This window comes from Anomaloglossus baeobatrachus, chromosome 6 (assembly GCF_048569485.1).
Source record: "Anomaloglossus baeobatrachus isolate aAnoBae1 chromosome 6, aAnoBae1.hap1, whole genome shotgun sequence".
Lineage (NCBI taxonomy): Eukaryota > Metazoa > Chordata > Amphibia > Anura > Aromobatidae > Anomaloglossus > Anomaloglossus baeobatrachus.
The window spans coordinates 98845284-98867993 of NC_134358.1; positions in this window are offsets into that span (position 1 = coordinate 98845284).

Consider the following 22710-nt stretch of genomic DNA (forward strand, 5'->3'; position numbering starts at 1 on the left):
TCTAACAGAATGTGGTGTCCAGCAGGTCTGGGTCCCATCTAATTTTTCTTCTTGGCAGAAATCATCTGCAGCCATTCGGACCACTGATTTAAGCATGAGAAAATCCGTGATGTGAATATTCTTGGTAAGATGTAAGTTTTGGCAAAAGAAAGGGATGCACATATTATTTTCTTCACAGACTTCATTGCAATCTGTTTTTGAGTCAACATGCTATCGCTGTTTTCTCTGTATACGGTGTATATCTGGCTTCGCTACTGTATGTCATTGATTAATTATTCAAGAAAGAAGCCATATTTTCCCCGTGTCCTCATTAGTGTATTTTGATCCATTCAAGATTTCCTTAGGGTTCATTGCTACTAATGATGCACTTCATTTAACACAATGACAGAATTACTAATTCTCTTAGAATTAGTTTTGTTCGCCGTTGAATTTAACAGCCTATTTATTGTACAGAAGGGCAGAAGCATTGGTGGCATGACACTGTGCATTATGAGAAATAATGTGCTATCATTGACAGTTTCTGGATTATTAATCAGTGTGACGGAATTGATTTTTTTCAAAATGCTATAGGGCTTAAGGCCAAGAAGAAGGTAAGACTGGCGCGACTTTTTAATATCATTCACTTGTATAGATCAAGATTGCTATAAATTATGGAAAAGGTGACTTTTTTGTTCTTGAATCTAAAATATAAATTAAATGTAAAATGTTGGCCAAGCAACGTTGTAGCTATATGGGATTCTCAGGGTACACATGCTACTGGATCCTAGTGCCTGGGTACTCTGTGCTACATAACCATAATGTGCTTCCATAACATAATGGAACTTGAAGACCCACCTCTTCTGACAAGCCTACAACCTGCCGTAACCCTGAGTCCGCTATAGAGCCGCACGACCAGCTCTACCCTCACCTACTGTATCTGCACCCATCCCTTGTAGAGTGAACCCTTGCGAGCAGGGACCTCTCTCCTCCTGTACCTGTCTGTGCCTTATATTGTTTATGACTATTGTACTTGTCCCTATTACGTATACCCCTTTTCTATGTAAAGCCCCATGGAATAAATGGAGCTATAATAATAAATAATAATAATGATAAGAAGAAGAATAATAATAACATAAGAAGCAGTGATGTACCACCACTGGTGGAAGACCACATGGCCGCTATGGGGCCTATGAGTCAAGGAGCCTGGTCCAAGTGCCACAACCCAGCCTGCTGCCATAGACCACCATTTGAACTGTATCATCATTCTGGATGCCAATACAGTTAAAAGCAATGATGAAAGAGGTAGCGGAACGCTCCCTCTTCCATTACTCTCCCGCTGTGTCTGCACTCTGATGTCTGAGCATAACGGTGCGAAGACATCACTACCGTTTGCCTGCTGTGCCGAGATGTGCAGAGCTGCAGGAAGCACACTAAGGAGACCAGTGAAGCTGTGGTGGAAATAGGAGGACTATGGTGGTTTAAAGAAAAATGGAGGGCACCAGCTCAAATTGGAAAAGGATTATTATAATTATTATTTATTATTATAGCGCCATTTATTCCATGGCGCTTTACATGTGAAAGGGGTATACATAATAGGGACAAGTACAATAATCATAAACAATACAAGGCACAGACTGGTACAGGAGGATAGAGGTCCCTGCCCGTGAGGGCTCACAGTCTACAAGGGATAGGTGAGGATACAGTAGGTAATGGTAGAGCTGGTTGTGCGGCGCTGTATCAGACTGAGAGTTACGGCAGGCTGTAGGCTTGTCGGAAGAGGTGGGTCTTCAGGTTCCTTTTCAAGCTTGTCAAGATAGGCAAGAGTCTGATATGTTGTGGCAGAGCATTCCAGAGTATGGGGGAGGCACAGGAGAAATCTTGGATGCGATGGTGGGAAGAGGAGATGAGAGGGTAGTAGAGAAGAAGATCTTGTGAGGATCAAAAGTTGCGTGTAGGTATTGGGAGACTAGGTCACAGATCTAGGGAGGAGACAGGTTATGGTTGGCTTTGTATGTCATGGTTAGTGTTTTGAACTGTAGTCGTTGGGCAATGGGAAGCCAGTGAAGGGATTGGCAGAGTGGATCTCCACTGGCGCTAGTAAAGGCATAAATGACAGAAGAAAAAGAAAGTGCCATAAACCAGGGATCACCAAAAAAATCTTTATTATACAAAAAATATATATTACACACTAATGGGTCAAATACACACCAAATGATTAAAAACACTTAAAATCCAAAATGGAAGATCATTCCACCCAATCCTAGTAAATAACCACTAAAGTAGTATAGATACACTAACAATACCATAAGGGGAGGCACAGACAAAGATACATGCAAGATTGCAAAAAACAAACTATGCAGTAATTGGATAATCAAAAATTAAATAATGACAAATATAATGGTTCAGAGAAAGCAGTGTGCAAATGAAATAAGTAAATATCCAAGAATAAGAAGGAACATGCATAAGTTGGAAAGTACAAATGGCAAATTGTGGCAAGATGCATAGATGAACAAATAAATTGGGTGTGTGTAAGAACAAAGCATTCAAGATAAAAGATAATATACAGAAGTCAGAGAAAAATGATAAATATCAACAAGACTGCCAAATGCATGAATCAAAGGACAAATGAACCATGGATGTAAAAGTACTCCATGCTGTGAAAAATGCTGGGTGCCTACACAAATAAATGTAATGCTGGTGCAAAACTACACCATAGCTAAATAAGGCAGAGTGCAGGGTGGCCAGGAGAGGGTGCAGCATCACACGTAACTCCAAATCCTGGCCACCCTGCACTGAAATTCCGTTTGCCACTAACTGGGAGTGACCTATGGAGCCTCATTCTCAGAGCAAGGCTGCATAAGATTTGATGGGTGTTGTAGGACATTACACCATTGGATTACATTTTAACTTTGAGGATTTATTTTTAAAAAGGGGGTGATGTTACTCACTTGGGGAAGAAGGATTGAGTCATGTTACAGGTGCTCAGGGGCTTCATGCTGAGGGCTGTCACTGTGTGCTGGGGGGCTGAGTGGGGAAGGGCTAGGTTTACATGTGTGAGGCTGAATGGGGAAGGGGGTGATTTTGCATGCTGGAGGGCTGCGTGGTGAAGGGGAAGATGTTACATGCAGGGGGCTGCATAGGGAAGGGCGTTATTTTATATGCGGAAGCTGCATGATGGGGGGGCTGCATGGCAAAGGGTTACAGTTACTTGGGTGGGGCTGCGTGGGGATGTGTGTGTTACATAAGTGAACCTGTCAGGTGAAATATGCACCTAGAACCACGAGCAGTTCAGAGTGCATATTGCTCATCCCTGCCTAACTGTCCCTGTATCTAGTATCATACATAAAGAGAGCTTTAGAAAAAGTATTTCAAAAGATCTTTTATGATATACTAATGAGGCAAGAGACTAGTCACAAGGGCATTATTTCCCCCAACCTTTCCGCCATCTTAGCATGTTAGCACACCCACAGGGTCCCACAGGGGAGTTCTAACATACTATTCATTGCCCAGCATCATTGGCTGTGATGTACGTACCTGTGTCTGTTATCATCACCTAAAGATGCCAGATTTAGGGTCATATGACATGATCAGGAGTCCCGGCACTTCCGGTCATGCGCACTATGAAGCCGAGTGTACGCGTCCCAGCTTCAGAGAGGTCTAGTGCTCATGACTGGAAGTCCCGGGAACTTCTGATGATGTGCACTGACCCTAAGCCTGGCCTCAATGGACAGGTACGTGATGACGCTGAGCATTGAATAGCATGTTAGGATGTTCCTGTGCGTATGCTAACATGCTAAGAGGGCAGACTACTTGGGGGTAATAACGCCCTTGTGATTAGTCCCTGCGCTCATGAGCATATCACAAAGGATGTTTAGAAATACATTTTCTAAAGATCTCTTTATCTATGCTACTAGATACAGGGACCGTTATTCAGCAATTAGCAATATGCACCCAGAACTGCTCGTGGTTCTGAGTACATATTGCATCTGACAGGTTCCCTTTAAGTACCGAATGTGGGGAAGCCCTCCCCACCCAAAGATTCATTATATAGTCCTCATTGTCCTCCCCACCCCACAATTCATTATATAGTCCTCAGTGTCCTCCACACCCCACAATTCATAATATGGCCCTGATACCCTCCTCCCCACCCCACAATTCATTGTATTACCCTCAGAGCGTTGTCCCCACCCCAAAAATAATTATATGGTCCTGATATGTAAGGTACGGTAATGTACATAACATAGAACACTATGTAAGATATATTTAATGTATATACATAAATATCTATATTTGCTGCTTTTTCACCATAAAAACAGGGGGGCCCAGATACAATGTTTTGCACAGGGGCCTCAAGCTGTCAGTATCCGTCCCTGGTCCAATGGATACAGATGTTCAACATTACTGACCCCTGTAGAGGTAAACCTTATCAATGCAAATGTATGTCATTGCTACCTCTCATAGGGATACACTATATCACCAAGAGTGAAGAGTGCAAAACACATCTGTTAATACAGGAGCTTCCTGACAACACTGACCCTCAGGAAGTTGAACTGTGTGACCCTATGTCATCTGTGCCCTGCATTACCATGGATGTTGGCACCCTAGTCCTGCACACTGGCCCACTTACTTAGTGATGAATGACCTTCACTTTACCTTATGCTAAGGCTGGAACCATACCATAATAGATTGATGTCTTAAGAGTGAATAAGGTCCAGGCACAGAAGTATTTTAGATGAGGCAAAATATAAAGTGCAAATTACACATGAAACTCACAGGGTTAAAAATTCAGACTTATATGGGTTAAGCTGTGATGTATTCTAGTATCCATATCATGCAGCATATTGCCATGGCTGATGTGTACATGTACACATGCTTAACCAGAATATCATTTGTCCACCTATCCAACAGATGAGCCGATAGGTAAGTGGAATGGTCATGTAACTTAGACCATACCACAATAGAAAAAAAATATGTATCTGTACATCATGTAAGAAGACCAAAGAATAACAGTGAACTCATTTCTATTCAACAAATATACATCAACGCATTTTACCTCTGTTATCTGGTTCATCAGGAGGCTCAAGGATCTTTGGCATCTAAGATTGATGTCCTCATTGGAAGAGGTCAAAAAAATTCCATGATGCTAGTCTCTTAGACCAGCCATGCATTCCCTTTCAAAATATTCTGTGTGGAGACTATGCACCAGGTTTTTTGGGGCTCAATCTCTGAAAAATCTTTTAGTACACTGCACTGCTCTGGAGAAGCCACAGCATAAAAGCTTGGTGATTGGCTGTGCAGCAAGCTCTACTCAGATGACAAACCCAAACAGGAAGATGGATGTTCAGTTAAAAGTCTGAGACCCGGACATCCAGTGTTCGGTATGAACCTTGAACTTTACAGTTCAGGTTCACTCTTTCCTACTTATTTACCATCTTTATAATTTTTGGTAAAATAAATAGGGTGTTGGGGACTGGTGTACATTCCCCCATGAGGTCTCTGCACAGGACACACAAGAATTTTATTAAATTCTGTCTTCTATGATTATTATTTTTTTTTTTTACAATATCCTAATTTTATTTTGTGGTCTGACTTGTGTAAGTACCTTTCTTTTCGTTTTGTTTTTGTTTGTTTTTTACACTGGCTCCTCTGTGGTATCTAGCCATCATCTTGTTGCTTTGTATTATATTTTTTGATAGCTTAGCATTTCTCTTTTTACCATCTTTGTCAACCATATATTTTCATCTGTTCCAGGTTTCTTTTGACATTATAATTAATTTGCAATATGTCTACTGTCAGTCTTATCCTCTGTGTAATTGGGCCTAGAGTGCTACTTATTGATTTACTACGGTTACTTGGCCCTTCCTAGCCTAAAAATAACAGCCCGCAGCCACCCCTGAAGTGGTGCAACAATTAGATGCGTCAATTCTGGTGCTGAACCAGGCCCTTCCTGATTGCCCTGGTGCGGTGGCAAAAGGAGTAATTTTTTTGGGGTTGATGTTTGCTGTGAATTTACAGCTGATATCAAACCCAGGGGTTAGCAATGGACATGAATCTATCAGACACCACCTTTTCTAACTTGGTAAGTAAATGATTGCACATTCCATTAGCAAAAATTTGTGATTAAGACAGTATAAGTTTGGAACACCACTGTCTATTGACTACCTATCCCATCAATATAAAAATCTTTACGTGTTTCTTCTTTACCAATTTGCCTAGATTCATCAGGGGCTAGGCAGGTGTAAATGCATACAGGTACTTAGCAGAGCATGATAGATCCATGCTATCGTGTGATTACTCACAAAATTGTTGGCCAAAATTGTGGCCCAAATATATAGTACAATATGCACCAATTTCTAGACAAATTTTACAAACACATACCTTTTCGCGTTACTTTTGAAAAACAGTGAACAGATATACATTTCAGTGTAAAACTTGAATGTTTCAAAATCTTCACTTTTTTATGGCCAATAGTAAATTTACTCTAATATCCGTAGAAGAGCACAATTGCCAATGTCCGAAGCTAATAGCATCACATCGCTAACAGCTAGACTGTCTGCCATTAAAGAGTTCCTTTAATTTAAAGCTCAGTGCAAAAGCTTTAACACATTTGGAAATTGTAAAGTTCTAAAAAAAAATCTATACCTAGATAGATAGGTAAATTGACCGAAGCCCAAAGTTTTATTAAGCAAGAAGCCCTGCCTTTCTTGTCCCTTCATTCTCCTTGCATGCTTATGAATTGTTTGTGGCCGTGTGGTTGTTGTCTGCCTGGTAAATAATGTTCCAGCTACTTTGTAATTGCTTCAGCATCCCTACGTTCTCTGAGGACCTCTTAGAAATGATGCCGAGCTCTTAGTTTCCTTCTGTTTGTAATTAAATTGCTGAACTGTGGGTAACATTTGTTTAGTTCAGCTGCCTGTATCAGCTGCTTCTTAAGGTTATTTAAAGAATTAGAAATGAAATTGGAAGGATTTTAAAGCAAGTGACTGTGTTATTTTCTATTAAAGAAGATGTTTGAAAAAATATTTTGAATTAGTTATTTTTTTGGATCCCAGTTTCTTTTTCTTCAGTATGAGGAATTGAAATATAACCCTGTGATGTTCAAAGAGAATGTGTAATATGCTATTTTTGTGCATGAAGTGTATGCACATTGTATAGTACTTTTCAGTTACCTAAACTGATTTAACAAAAATGTTTATTGTGTTCTACAAAATCCCAAACATTATGGATGTCTAAGGAAAAAATAGAAAAACTGGGTATACAAATGTATTAACCCCTTCACCCCAGCCAATTTTCTGTTTTTCGTTTTGTTTTGTTTTCTTGCTACCCTTCTTCCAAGAGCTATAATATTTTTATTTTTCCATTAATCTTGCCATATGAGGGCATGTTTTTGCGAGACGAGTTGTACTTTTAAATTAAACCATAAGTTTTACAATAAAGTGTACTGGAAAACGGCAAAAAAATCCAAGTGCTGAAAAATTGCAGAAAAAAAAGTGCGACTGTATGATTGTTTTTGGGATATTTTATTCACCGTGTTCACTACATGCTAAAACTGATGTGTAGGTATAATTCCTTAGGTCGGTTAGAGTTTGCAGATAGCAAAAATGTATAGGTTTACTTTTATCTAAAGGGTTAAAAAAAATCTGAATTTTGTCCAAAAAATTTTCCGCGACCTATAGCGTTCTCATTTTTTGGGGATCTATGGGTCAGTGACAGCTTATTTTTTGTGTCTCAAACTGACGTTTTTCATGGTACAATTTTTGCACAGATGCTACATTTTGATCGCCTGTTATTGTATTTTGCAAAAAATTTGTGGTGATCAAAAATGTAATTTTGGTGCTTGGAATTCTTTTGCTACTACGCAGTTTACCGATCAAATTAATTGATTTATATTTTGATAGATTTCTGAATGCGGCAATATCATATGTGTGTACATTTTTTAATTTTTTAACCTTTTAATTTTCACAGTGCCACCAATGGTAAGTGAAGAATTACAGTAGCTGGGATTTAAATTGAAATGTCACATTTTGACATCGCGGTTTAAGGGGATAACAGGCGCGAGTGGATCACTGAACCACCTATGCCTGTGAGGCACACATGTCATCTGTTCAAATCAGCTGGCGTGTGCACAAATTGCCTTCGGTTGCCTGCAGCAGCCGCCGGTGATTACACTATGACCACTTAGGACATACCGTTATGGCTTGCTGTCATTAAGGGGTTAAGGAGATGAAGGATTGATTTTTCTACAGCCAAAAATAACTTGCTCTCACATAAGTTTGCATCTAAAGAATTCACATCTGTCTATTTAGCTATGAGAGTAGTAATGGTTATGAGCCTACGAGCATATTCATGTCTACTGTAATTTAATTTCTAGGAAGTAGGTTCTACCTCTGTTAATTACATTTGTGGCATTCATCTTTTTTATCTATATGTACAATGACTTTGGTTTAACCCCTCCCTTCACCCTCAGCTTCTTTTCACCTTCCTTGCCAGGCCAAATTTTACAATTCTGACCAGTGTTACTTTAGGACACTAGAACACGTCAACGGATCCCAGTGATTCTGCGATTGTTTTTGCGGGAACACATTGTACATTATGATAGTGAGAAATTTAGGTCAATATTTTTTGCAGTTATTTATGAAAATTTTGGAATTTTGGCAAAAATTCTAAAATTTTAGCAATTTGCAAACTTTTAAGGTTTATGTGCTTAAACCAGATAGTTATTTCACACAAAATATTTAATAAATAACATTTTTCAAATATCTACTTCACATCGCCATAACTTTTTAAACATAATTCTTTTTAGAGAGTTATAAAGGTTAAAGGTTTATCAGCAATTTCTCATTTTTCCAACAAAACTTACAAACGCATTTATTTAGGGACCAGATCACATTTGAAGCTACTTTGAGTGGCCTATGTGACAGAAAATACCGACAAGTGACACCATTCTAAAAACTGCACTCCTCACACTGCTCAAAACCACATCCAATAAGTTTATTTATTAACTCTTCAAATGTTTCATAGGAGTTAAAGCAATGTGGAAGGAAAAAATGAAAATGATAATTTTTACCATAGAAATATTGCTTTAGCCCCAAATTTTGCATTTTCACAATGGAAACAGAATAAAATAGACTGTACAATTTGTGCAATTATGCTGATCCCATTTGTGTGGTGGAAATCTACTATTTGGGTGCAAAGTGGGGCACAAAAAGAAAGGCCATTTGACTTTTGGAGCGCAAAATTATCTGGAATACATGGTGGACAACATGTTGCATTTCCAGTGTCTCTACTCTGCCTAAGCAGTGAAAACTAGAGATGAGCGATTCTGCTAAGGATCAGATTGTTTCAGGATCACCGAACCTGCCTGAAATCGCCAATCAGATCATCGATCTTAGCCATTCAGATCGTTCGTCCTAGCCGAACACATTAAATTCAATGACAGGCAATAGTGATGTGTTGTAAAATGGTGTAGGAGGCTGTAAAAGGAAGGACATGAAAAAGGTTAAAGCAGTACATATTTACTGAGTCTCCCCGCAGCTGCAGCGCTACATCCATGTCCGCTAATGATCCTTCATATATATTCACTGCTTTCCCTTTCCACTGGTGACTCTGATTGGCTGCCTTTCCCCCCTGTATTGATACCAGCACAGATAAAGCCACGGCTACAGGCTGCAGACCAAGTTGTGCACTTATCTTGGCATATGGCTTTTTTTTAAAAAAATATTTAAATAAATAATTAAAAAAAAACAGTGTGTGCTCGCCCACATAATTTTGATAGCCAGCCAAAATAAAGCCTGACAGCTGGGGGCTCATGTTCTCAGGCTGGGGAGACCCATGCTATTGAGCCCCTCAGCCTAAAAATAGCAGTCTTCAGTCTCCCAGATTTGTTGCATCCATTAGATGCGACGGTCCCAGAACTTTATCTGTTTTTTCTCTATTGCCCTGGTGCAGTGGCAATAATAATTAGTAATAAGGGGTTAATTACAGCTGTGAGCTGCCAGTAAGCCCTTGATTAGTGATGGGTAGGGATCTCTGAGACACTCCCACTACTAATGCTATAAGGAAAAAGAAATAAACACAAACACACAGAAAAATCCTTTATGTAAATAAATAAAAAAAAACTCTTCCACCAATTTATTAACCCACGAAACAGCCAGGTCCAACATAGTCCACACTACACACAATGCTATAGACCACACATAGTCCACACAATGATTCCAGCTCTTCTACATCTGCATGCAAACATAAGATACGACCACCCGCTGTAACTTTAGGAAGAAAATGAGCCACAGCGATGAGGGGTAATGTTCCTCAGGTTAGTTATAGTCAAAGCTGGAGGCTCCTACGGCCCTCCACCTGTGACCACAGGTAACCTGACCTTAGGGGACCTCAATGAACTCAGTGACCTTACCTCAGAAGAGCCTTTGCGGTCCCCTGAAGACAAGTTACCAGCAGTCACAGGTGGAGGGCTGTGAGCACCTCCTGCTGTGACCGCAATTAACCTGAGTGATGTCACTGCTGATCGGGTGGCTCATTTTCTGCTTAAAATTATAGCATGCAGTCTTGTTCTATGGCATCCCGTTGTCTGTTCAGGTGTAGCAGAGCTGGAATCATCATGTGATCTGGTGTGGATTTCGTCTGATTCGAGTCTTTTGGGGGTTAATAAAGTGGTAAAAGAGGGTGTGTTTTTTGTATTTTATAGACCTGTATGGCTTTATTTCTTTGCCTCTGTGGATTGGATGGCTTGTGACCAACATCTGGTGAGAAATTCATGTCAATAGCACCTTTAGAAATAGATTTATTTAGAATATTGGTGACGTGTTCAATACTTATTTCACTCAAGCTAAGGAGGAGGGGGCAAGTCACGGACTAAAACACAAATATTTTATTTAATCAATTATTAAAAATCTATTATGAATCAGTCATAAGAGAACTTAGGCGTTTCAAGTGTATTATCTAATCATAGATAAAGATAACACGAAAATGAAACCATTATATAAAAATTTAACATACACCATTAAAACCAATTAACAATCATGATTAACACATTAATGAAACAAATGAACTCCTCACATCCTCTCTTTACAGCTCTTATAACAGAAATATATAAGTTAGATTACATTAGTTCCTTCTAATAAATAAACGTGTCGTTTGTATTGTTGTCCAGTAGGACACTTGGTACTTAACTTAAAGGGCCAAAATGCTTCATGCATATATAACTTTTTTTCCAGCTATATCCTCTATGTGGAGGATTGATTTTTTTCAATAGCAAAAAAAACGCATTGAATCCAAGGTGCAATTGTGTCTTTCAATAAAGTGTCTGCTAGCCCCTGAATAGCTCACATTTCGCTGATTTAACTCTTCACATTTAATTCTTCATTGGATGTGAAGAGTTAAATTGTTTCATACACATGTTAAACATAATTCGCATTTGGTTTTAACATGGTATGTTGTTTCATTTGTATATAATGGTTTCATTTTCAGGTCTTCTTTATCTAAGATCTTTTATGCCTGATCCATAATGGATTTTTAATAATTGATTAAATAAAATATTTGGATTTTAGTCCTTGACTTGCCGGCTCCTCCTTACGTTTTTTCATTTATACTGTACCTGTGAGCTGGACAGGTGGAGCAGTGGATGAAAGCCTTTTTTATATATATAATTTTTCTGGCTTGACTGATTGCAAGAGGATTTTTCTATATATTATTCTCATGAACTCTGCTTTTGTGAACATGTATTTTGCTGCAAGTTAGCAAATACATTGGATTTATGTCTTTAGAATTTTTGCACAATTTTCTTCCACCTTATTGAGTCCAGACATGACAAGCTGAGTCAGGTGTTTGGTGGAAATGGCAAAACTCCATCCTGTAATGGTGGGTTAAAGGACCTGATGACTGGAAAAGGTTTCGTTCCAAGAACTGCGGACTTGGTGGGATCGTAATTCCTTCACCACTTATTTGGATTACCAGATGATTCCTTGCAGTTTAAGAATAAAAACAAAGTTCCCACCAATATAGTCTCAGGGGAGTTCTTGGGGGAGTGGAATGACATTCTTTATAAATGTCCCTGTAGTCTAATGACTTTGATTGTCAAGGAAGAGGAGAAACACTTAAACAATCTTGAAAAGGAGATGGTGGATTTAAAATCATCCCTGGAATCCTTTAAATCAGTGACTGATTTTGATGTATTGACTGAGAGACTCAAAAACAATGTCAGCAAGGCTAAGAGAATGATTGTATCAACTAAAAAAAAGAATTTTAAGGCCTTCTTCACACGTCTGTGAAAAACACTAACATTTTACATCGTCCGTGCTGAAGGTACTGTATGTATGTGTGTGCACGTCCGTGTGTGCGTTTTACATGTGCCTTCTCTGTGCTATCCAATTTACATCCGGATAGCACATGGACAGCATGAGCTGGTATACTTACCTGTCTCCAGCACTGCTGTCTGTGGCACTGCTGTTACTTCCGAGTCCGCACTGAGTGCAGAGAATATGCAATGAGAATAATAAGCGGGCCTGGAAGCAACAGAGGCAGAGACAGCAGCCCCAGAGATGGGTAAGTATAAAACTTCTTTATTATTATGTGACACGTGTTTTCCCTGGAATGTGTCACACTGATGTCACACAGATCAAAAGAGTGTGCGTTCTGTGTGACATCCATGCTGCCAGCAGAAAAGGGGCATGTCACCATGTGGAGCACACGGACATGCGTGTGCACCACATGGACACACGGTCCATGTCAAAACTTGGACGTGTGTGCAGACCCTTTGATTTTAATGAGTCTACATGTGTCCGTGTCTCCGGTACGTGTGAAAATGGATGTCACACTTACCGGAGACATGGAAGCGTGAAAGAGGCCTAATAGAGACTCTTTTGACTATCAGTATAATCAGGTGTGTACTTGGAGAAAGGCAAGTTCCCCACATTTGAAACCTATTTCAAATCGTATTGGGGAAAACATCTTAATCCACATAGGCACATTTATTTCTCTTCATCTGAAATAGATTCATCCGATTCTAATGATGGCAGTGAAAGCAGAGAATCTTCTTTTGAATTTGTTACGATGACTCCTCTAAAGCAATTTGGTGCTTCAAAAAACGGAAAAGGAGATCCAGAAACAGAAATGAAAAATGCACCACTGATGCGGTTCTCAAGAAGGAGAAAATAAATATGGAGTCAAAACAGAATGAATCTCTTATTGCATTAACTCCCATTGTGTTTTCTACTTTGCAGATTACCGTTCTTTCAAATGGTTTGAATTTTGCCCCCTTCCAAAATTTTGACCTTTTTCATATGTTTTTGGATTTAAATAAATTTCTTAGATTACGGACAGTAAAAAAAAACATTTTGGGGGTCAAGATTGTAGTGTCTTGAGCACAAATACTATTAAATCTTCTATAAATACACAGTCTGTCTTTTGAACTTTGCAGAACAAAATGATCTTTTAACATTGGAGAGTTTATCCAGAGATAATATGGATATTGGTGAAGTTAACAGAGAGACTGTTAATGTTAATGCCAGCTTAAAAAAGCCTAATTATCACCCTAAAGAAGTGAGAGTTGATACATTTCAGAGCCTCATTGAACAGGAGCTCAGGCAGCTTGATGTGGGTAATGCTTCAAAACCGCACAAACCTCTCTAAAGCCAAATTTAAAGCATTGTCTGAATTACAAAAAATCTTAATTAATGTAGTGATCAGAAAAGCAGATAAAGAAGATTGTGCTGTGGTTTTGGATGTTGAATTGTACAAACTGCAAACGCACTCTATTTTGGATGCTAGTCAAACATATATCTTAAAGTGCAGCATAATCTCACGAAATGTGTAAGAGTAGTGTCATGCACGGTGCAGATCCACGTTTATGGAGCACTACTTGATTGGACTCCGTACCCACTTCCAACAAGCAACCTGGTTTCTGTAAGTAGCTCTGTTTTGTTGGGGTTGGTTCTTTTATTCATCTCTGCTCATGGCCCTTTAGGAGTTAAGTCTATGTGCGCAAGTTGCATTTTTTCTTGCATTTTGGTTGCATTTTAAATTGCATTGCTTTTGCTTCCCCAGGAAAGTAAAAAATCAAAATCTCCATGGGCACGTTGCTTTTTTTTAGACAGCGTTTTGTGTGACAAATATTTGTCAAAACTGTTGCTTAAAAAAAAAAAGCACCATGTTCATTCTTTTTGCGTTTTGGTCACGTTTTGTCACCCATTGAAATGAAAGAGGTGTGTCAAATCACAACCAAAATGTTTGCTGTGCATTTGCACTGCATTTTGGTTGCATTTTGGATGCATTTTTGTCAACAAAAATGTAGGTCAGCAACGTTTCTCCATTCTCTCTCTTGCTCTCTTTCTCTCTCACTTCATACACTTCATACTCACTGATCCCCACTGCAATGAGGCTGTCACACTTCTCCCTTGGCTTCTCCTGCTTCTGAAAGTGGCGGCCACTCATTAGGCTCATTTTATATTCACTGCTTCCCCCGCCCTGGGCCTACGTTTATCCTCTATAACGGGCACTCAGTGTCTGTTGCCCACTATGGTTATCCTTAGGGATCGGGAGGTCTCCATAAAGGTGTTGCTTGATAGTGGGGCGGGGGCCAACATTATTGATGAGAACTTTGCCATTTCAGTGGGATTAAGGGTGGTGATTTCTCTTTTTAGGGGCGCCAATTGGGTCTTGTTTTTTTCCCACTTTAGCTATTTTATTTGTAGCCTGGTAAGATACACTTTTACACCCTCCAATCATTTTTCTAGCCATATAGTCTGGTATGGCGGCTATGTGGATGATATCCTACTGGTATGGTCTAGTTCCATAGCGGCCATACCGGACTTCAAAAATTATCTTATTGATAATGATGTATATTTACAATTTAAGTGCAAAGGACCAGCCAAAACAATGGAATTTCTTGACATTTGTTTAGGGGTTTCTGATGATGGAAAATATCTGGCTCATTCTGTTTATAGGAAACCTGTAAGTGGCAATACTGTTCTGAGAGTCGACAGTTTTCAACCTGTTCATACCACTTCTTCTATCCCATATGGAGTGGTTGACAGAACAAAGCGTATTTGCTGTCAGGTCAGCCTTTGAAAAAGAAAGTAATCTTATGAAGAAGAGATTAATGGATATGGGGTATGATGTGAAAAATATTATGGAAGCGAAGGAAAAGGCTGGCCAGTTGGATAGATGTTAAATCTTAAAAAATGGTTACAATATTAAGAAATCTAATAAAGGTAACCATTTTGTTTTTAGCACTCCATATAGCAATCAATTGAACAACATTAGCAAGATTATTAATAAATGTTTATCTGCATTATATCAGGACTGTACTTTGCAGAATATTCTTAATGCTGGAGTTCGATATGTAGAGTAGAAGGGAAAATCGATTGGAACCAGTGTCTCACTATGTTTGCTAGTCCGATACAGTCAACAGACACCTGGTTATCTATGAAAGATTTTTATCGGTTCAGAATGCTATGTCTGTACATATGACAAAAAAATATTGCAGGTGGATGACACTTAAGCCTGCTTTACACGGTACGATCTATCGTGCAATTTCACGATCGATCGTACCCACCCCTGTCGTTTGTGCATCACGGGCAATTAGTTGCCCGTGGCGCACAAAGTCGTTAACCCCCGTCACACGTACTTACCTGCTGTGCGACATCGCTGTGGGCGGCGAACATCCTCTTCCAGAAGGGGGAGGGACGTTCGGCGTCACAGCGACGTCCCACAGCGGCCGGCCAATAGAAGTGGAGGGGCGGAGATGAGCGGGACGTAAACATCCCGCCCACATCCTTCCTTCCCCATAGCCTGCGGGTGCCGCGGGATGGCGGTAAGCTGCTGTTCATCGTTCCCGGGGTGTCACACGGAGCAGCGTGTGCTACCCCGGGAATGATGAGCAACTGGCGTCATTTTAATTAAACGAGATTATGAAACTGAGCGAGAAGTACACGATTCACGATTTGTCAGCGATACTGCATCGTTCGGAGGTGTCACACAGCCCGACGTCGCAAGCGATGCCAGATGTGCGTCACAAAAAACGAGACCCCGACGATCTATCACACGATAGATCATCTCGTGTAAAGCACACTTATACTATCAGATGTTTGATGAATTGTGATAGCACCCATATTATTTATTGCATGCTCTTTACAACATGTGATTTAAAGTACATTGGTTGCACTACTAGAAAAATAAAGACAAGACTAGCAGGACACATTTACAATATTAATCAATTAAATGTTAGCTATTCAGGGGGGGCTAGCAGACACTATTGAAAGACACAATAGTACCTTGGATTCAATGCATTTTTTTGCAATTGAAAAAGTGAGTCCTCCACATAGAAGAGATAGCTGGCAAAATAATTATATATGCATGCAGCATTTTGGATCATTAAGTTGAGTACCAAGTTTCATAGTGGACTTTACAATACAAATGACATGATGTTTATATATTAGAAGGAACTAAGGTAAACTAGCTTATATTTTTCTGTTGTAATCATGGCTGTAGAAAGAGGATGTAAAGAGTTAAATTGTTTCATTCACATGTTAATTAGAGATGAGCGAACCGGTCGCGGTTCGGCTCGAGCTTGGTTCGCCAAACGGAGGTCTCGTTCGAGTTCGGTTCGGCGAACCGCTCGAACCCCATAGGAAACAATGGGAGGCAATCACAAACACATAAAAACCCATTATAAATAATACACATACAGCTAATAAACATTGCCATAACACTTACCGGTCCCCGCGATCCGTCATGCACTCTGTCTCCCGCCGCTTTTCCATCGGTAATCGCTGCGTCCTCTCGGATCTCTCATCTATGGGCTTCCTTTGACCATGTTATGGACATTTTAACATGTCTTGAATAAAGAAAATTGGATTTTAAGAAAAATTACTTGCGTGGATCAATTGCTGGAAATTTTCTTCTTTTTGTTCTACAAGGATTTGCCGACCTCCTTTTTCCCTGCAATATCCATTGCATTTGGGTCTCCTACTAAGCAGGTGAGCTGGACAAACCATATCTGTATGTCCATCCAGGACTGTATGCAGGAGTTTTTTGCCACCTAAAAAAATTATGTGGGCTTATTTTTGTATGCTAGCCAGGTACAGCAGGCAGCTATGGGCTGCCCCCAACCCCCAGCTGCCTATTTGTATCCGGCTGGGAACCAAAAATATAGGGAAGCCCTTTTTTTATTATTTCATGAATTTCATGAAATAATTAGAAAACAAATGACGTGGGCTTCGCCATATTTTTGTGTCCAGCCAGGTACAACTAGGGAGCTGGGGATTGGAATCCGCAACACTGGTTAGCCTGAGCTTTCTGGGCCCCTCTGCTGCGAATTGCAGTCCGCAGCCGCCCCAGAAAATGGCGCTTTCATAGAAGCGCCATCTTCTGGCGCTGTATCCAACTCTTCCAGCTGCCCTGGTGACGGATGGTTCGCTGGGTAATAATGGGGTTAGGGCTAGCTGTATATTATCAACTGAAATCATTATTACCCAGCGAGCCACCGGCACATGCGACAGAAATCACAGTAGGGTGAATGCGGCCAGCGCGCTGCTGTGCGCGCAGCCATCTTGGATTTCTGGGAGGGGTCGGGGGGACACTTTGGCGACACCGGGGGACCGGAGGGGACCGGGGAGTAGATTTATCTCCCATCTGACATGTTTGTTCATGCCAGATGTGAGATAAATAATTTTGTACCGGCGCTGTCATCTACTGTAACGTGATCATCGGTATACGGTGTATACTGGTGATCACGTGAGTGGGGTCCGGAAAAACTGGCCTGAATCATGATCTCCAGGGTCTCAGCTACCCAGATTTTCTGACGCTGGGGGAGGGCGCTAGTCACTTATTTCTGCCTGCTGTTTATAAACGGCAGATCAGAATAAGGCTTCATTCACACGACCGATCCGTTTTTGCGGTTCTCAAAAAACGGTCCTTTTTTTTCACAGGTGCATCCGTGTGGCATCCGTTTCCATTCCGTATATGGTCCGTATGTCATCCATTTGTCATCCGTGTGCCTTGCGTACTGCAAAAAAACTGAAGGAGGGAAAATACATAAATTTACCCAGGATCCATAGCTTCAACCTACATGAGGCGGTCACATGTTCATTTCAGTGCCATTTTCTACTGTTTTTCACAGCGTAGAGCGCTCTGGTGATTTTCCTGTGCTTGTACACTTCATATCAGTCTTTTCTGTCATTATAATAATAATAAAATACTGATAGGGGTGTGTTATAAGATGCCGAATATTATGGAAGAGGTAGAGAATCTCCTCATAAAGCAAATTGATAAAGCAGCGAGTCTCGGAGAGGTAATTATTATGGGGGACTTTAACTATCCTGATATAAATTGGGGAACAGAAACTTGCAGTTCCAGCAAAGGAAATAGATTTTTGATAACAATGAAAGATAATTACCTTTCACAAATGGTACAGGACCCCACAAGAGGGGGAGCACTACTAGACCTTGTACTAACCAATAGGCCAGACCGCATATCAAATATACAAGTTGGGGGTTACTTGGGGATTAGTGATCACAAAATAATAAGTTTTCATGTATTCTTTAGTAAGATGTCTAGTAGAGGGGCTACAAGGACACTAAACTTCAGGAAAGCAAATTTTAAACGGTTGAGAGATGATCTTAGTGCAATAAACTGGGATGATGTACTAAGTAATAAAAGTACACAAAGCAAATGGGAGACTTTTATGAGCATCCTGAATAGGGCTTGTGCAGAAAATATACCCTATGGGAACAAACATGCTAGAAATAGGAGGAAACCCCTATGGCTAAATAGAGCTGTAAGGGAAGCAATAAAAGAAAAACAGAAAGCCTTAAAAGAATTAAAGAGGGTAGGTAGTGATGAGGCATTATATAATTATAGAAAATTAAATAAAATATGTAAAAAGCAAATTAAGTTAGCTAAGTTTGAGACAGAGAGACTCATTGCGAGAGAAAGTAAAAATAATCCTAAAATATTCTTTAACTACATAAACAGTAAAAAACTGAAAAGCGATAGTGTTGGCCCCCTTAAAAATAGTCTTGGTGAAATGGTGGAAGGGGATGAGGGTAAAGCCAACCTGCTGAATGACTTTTTTTCTACGGTTTTTATACAAGAAAATGCCATGGCAGATGACATGACCAGTGATACCATAAATTCACCCTTGAATATTACCTGCTTAACCCAGCAGGAAGTACGCCGCCGCCGCGAAATCACTAAGGTTGACAAATCTCCGGGCCCGGATGGCATACACCCGAGAGTACTACAGGAATTGAGTTCTGTGATAGATAGACCATTATTTTTAATCTTCTCAGATTCCTTAATAACAGGGTCGGTACCGCAGGACTGGCGCATAGCAAATGTGGTGCCAATATTCAAAAAGGGGACAAAAACTGAGCTGGGAAATTATAGGCCGGTAAGTTTAACCTCTACGGTTGGTAAAATCCTTGAGGGTTTCTTGAGAGATGCTATACTGGAGTATCTCAAGAAAAATAACCTTATGACAGAGTATCAACATGGGTTTATGAGGGATCTATCCTGTCAAACTAATTTGATCAGCTTCTATGAAGAGGTAAGTTCAAATCTGGACCAGGGAAATGCAGTGGATGTTGTGTATATGGACTTTTCAAAAGCTTTTGATACGGTGCCACACAAAAGGTTGGTACATAAAATGAGAATAATGGGGATAGGGGAAAATATGTGTAACTGGGTTAAAAACTGGCTCAGTGATAGGAAACAAAGGGTGGTTATTAATGGTACGTACTCGGACTGGGTCTCAGTTCATAGTGGGGTACCACAGGGGTCAGTATTGGGCCCGCTTCTTTTCAACATATTTATAAATGACCTTGTTGGGGGCATGCGGAGTAGAATTTCAATATTTGCAGATGATACTAAACTCTGCAGGGTAATCAATACAGAGGAGGATAACTTTATATTACAGGGAGATTTATGTAAATTGGAGGATTGGGCTGAGAAGTGGCAATTGAAGTTTAATGTAGATAAATGTGAGGTCATGCACTTGGGTAGAGGAAATAACATTTATGATTATGTACTTAATTGTAGAACACTGGGTAAAACAGACACAGAAAAAGACTTGGGTGTATGGGTGGATGGTAAACTTCACTTTAGTGGACAGTGTCAGGCAGCTGCTGCCAGGACTAATAAAATAATGGGATGTATTAAAAGAGGTATAGGTGTTCATGAAAAAAATATAGTTCTACCTCTGTACAAGTCACTAGTGCGACCGCACTTAGAATACTGTGTACAATTCTGGTCACCGATATATAAGAAGGACATAGCTGAACTGGAGAGGGTGCAGAGAAGAGCGACCAAGATTATTAGAGGAATGGGTGGGCTGCAATACCAAGACAGGTTATTAAACTTGGGGTTATTTAGTCTGGAAAAACGAAGGCTTAGGGGGGATCTAATCACAATGTATAAATATATGAGGGGACAGTACAGAGACCTTTCCAAAGATCTTTTTACACCTAGGCCTGAGACTGGAACACGGGGGCATCCGCTATGTCTTGAGGAAAGAAGGTTTAATCATAATCACAGACGAGGATTCTTTACTGTACGAGCAGTGAGACTGTGGAACTCTCTGCCGCATGATGTTGTAATGAGTGATTCACTACTAACATTTAAGCAGAGCCTGGACGCCTTTCTTGAAAAATGTAATATTACCAGTTATGTATATTAGATTTTATGACAGGGTATTGATCCAGGGAACTAGTCTGATTGCCGGATGTGGAGTCAGGAAGGAAATTTTTTCCCCATTGGAACTTGCACATTGGGGTTTTTTTTGCCTTCCTCTGGATCAACATGTTAGGCTACGGGTTGAACTAGATGGACTTAGAGTCTCCCTTCAACCTTAAAAACTATGATACTATGATACTATGATACTATGATAATGGCAGAAAGACACATCATGTCTCACTCTCCTGCATTTTGTAATTTTGCACCCTTTGGTGCCTTTCATGTGTCACTATGGGGTGCTTAGCCTTCTATTTACCAAAAAAAACAAATACATTTAAAAAAAATGACGTGGGGTTCCCCCTATTTTTGTTGCCAGCTAGGGTAAAGCAGACGGCTGCAGCCTGCAGACCACAGCTGGCAGCTTCACCTTGGCTGGTAATCAAAAATTGAGGGCACCCCACGCTGTTATTTTAAATTAAATAAATAATTAAAAAAAAAAAACATGTGCGGTCTCCCCCAAAATTGGATCACCAGCCAAGGTAAAGCGGACAGCTGGGGTCTCATATTCTCAGACTAGGGCGGTCCATGGTTATTGAACTCTCCCGAGCCTAAAAATAGCAGGCCGCAGCCGCCCCAGAAGTGGCGCATCCATTAGATGCGCCAATCCCAGTACTTCGCCCCAGCTCATCCCGTGCCCTGGTGCTGCGGCAAACGGGGTAATATATGGGGTTAATACCAGATGTGAAATTGTCCCCTGGCATCAAGCCCTGGGGTTCGTGAGGTTAGGCGTCTATCAGATACCCGACATCTCCAACCCAGTTAGTAATAAAAAAAAAATAGACGATAAACACATTTTTATTTGTAAAAAGACTCCCCAACACATTCACTCTTTCACCAATTTATTAGAAAGAAAAACAAATCCAGGTCTGCTGTAATCCAAGGGGGTCCCATGACGATCCATACCATAGTCACTGTCCCAGTCAATGAACAACAGAATGTTCCCCATTGGCTGGGAGAGCAATGCAGTGACTTGAGCTAATATCAATAGGTCAGCCCAGGTCACTGCAGGGCATGACAAGTGCTGCTGTCAGTGAGGTACATTACCTGCAGTGACGATCTCCTGTGCTGCTGATAGCAGAGCTGTCACTGACTTCAATGACCGCCGCCTTCACAGCCAAGTATCGCGAGAGCCCGTGACGTCACCGCTAGTCACAGCCTTGGGTCGGAAGCGAGAGGAGGAGATGTGACAAGTGACTGCCATGGAGGACAGTGACAGCGCTGAGGTCGGGAGGGCAGGACTTCATCACTGCAGGTAAGCCGAGCAAGGCCATGTGTGCAGAGTGTGAGGTGGGTGGAGCTAAGCGGGGTAATGTGTGCGCAGAGTGCCAGGTGGGTGGATCCAAGCAGGGTAATGTGTGCAGAGTGCCAGGTGGGTGGAGCCAAGCAGGGCAATGTGTGCAGAGTGCCAGGTGGGTGGAGCTAAGTGGGGTAATTTTTGTAGAGTGCCAGGTGTGTGGAGCCAAGCTGGCTAATGTGTGCAGAGTGCCCGGTGGGTGGAGCCAAGCAGGGTAATGTGTGCGGAGTGTGAGGTGGGTGGAGCCAAGCAGGGTAATGTGTGCAGAGTGCCAGGTGGGTGGAGCTAAACAGGGTAATGTGTGTGGCGTGCGAGGTGGGTGGAGCCAAGCGGGGTAATGTGTGCAGAGTGCCAAGTGGGTGGAGCCAAGCGGGTAATATGTGCGGAGTGTGAGGTGGGTGGAGCCAAGCGGGGTAATGTGTGTGGAGTGTGAGGTGGGTGGAGCCAAGCAGGGTAATGTTTGCAGAGTGCCAGGTGGGTGGAGCTAAGCGGGGTAATGTGTGCAGAGTGCCAGGTGGGTGGAGCCAAGCAGGGTAATGTGTGCGGAGTACCAGGTGGTTGGAGCCAAGTGGGGTAATGTGTGCGGAGTGTGAGGTGGGTGGAGCTAAGCGGGGTAATGTGTGCAGAGTGCCAGGTGGGTGGAGCCAAGCGGGGTAATGTGTGCAGAGTGCCAGGTGGGTGGAGCCAAGCGGGGC